The 958-nt window shown below is 45.7% G+C and overlaps 1 pseudogene; it reads left to right on the top strand.

Moving 5' to 3' along the window:
- The first annotated feature begins 381 nt into the window (after window positions 1-381).
- On the top strand, window positions 382-499 carry LOC124597007 (annotated as a pseudogene).
- Window positions 500-958: the final 459 nt, after the last annotated feature.

Genomic DNA, 958 nt, shown 5'->3' with positions numbered 1-958 from the left:
GGGGGAAGAGAAATTTGTGGCACAACTTGATAAGATGGAGGGACCGTTTGGTAGGACATGTTCTGAGGCATCAAGGATCACCAATTTGGTACTGGAGGGCAGTGTGGAGGGTAAAAATCGTAGAGGGAGATCAAGAGATGAATACACTAAGCAGATTCAGAAGGATGTAGGTTGCAGTAGGTACTGAGAGATGAAGAAGCTTACACAGGATAGAGTAGCATGGAGAGCTGCATCAAACCAGTCTCAGGACTGAAGACCACAACAACAACAAATTAGAGTTGTGTTATGGTAAGCTGTAATTAATTTCAACTAGAACAGCACATGTTTTATGGAATTTCTCCTTAGTATATTGATTATAACAGAAAACCATAAGAAATAAAAGCCAACAACCTTGCCGCAGTGGTAACACCGGTTCCCGTCAGATCACCGAAGTTAAGCGCTGTCGGGCTGGGCTAGCACTTGGATAGGTGACCATCCGGTCTGCCGAGCGCTGTTGACACTCGAGGTGAACTCAGCCCTTGTGAGGTAAACTGAGGAGCTACTTGATTAAGAAGTAGCGGCTCCGGTCTCGGAAACTGACACACAGCCGGGAGAGCGGTGTGCTGCCCACATGCCCCTCCATATCCGCATCCAGTGACGCCTGTGGGCTGAGGATGACACGGCGGCTGGTTTGTATCGTTGGTCCTTCATGGCCTGTTCGGGAGGAGTTTAGTTTTTATAAGAAATAAATTAATCATAACAGCATATTCCCTCACATTAATTAAAACAGATTGATGATGCTCAGGCAGTTTGTGGATTCCACGCCTGTGGAAAGCTTCTGGTCCGGAGATAAAGATGTCAGTCCAAGTTTAATGTGCATTTTAATCGAAAAAGAGGTTTTATTGATGGTAGTCGGATGAACAGCGAGAAAGGTAAACGTTCGAGGATGTTAGATCACAAGATCGAGACAAACTCCTGG

This window comes from Schistocerca americana, chromosome 2 (assembly GCF_021461395.2).
Source record: "Schistocerca americana isolate TAMUIC-IGC-003095 chromosome 2, iqSchAmer2.1, whole genome shotgun sequence".
Classification (NCBI taxonomy): Eukaryota; Metazoa; Arthropoda; class Insecta; order Orthoptera; family Acrididae; genus Schistocerca; species Schistocerca americana.
The sequence above is the reverse complement of the archived record's forward strand: the minus strand, read 5'-3'. Positions and strand labels throughout refer to the sequence as shown.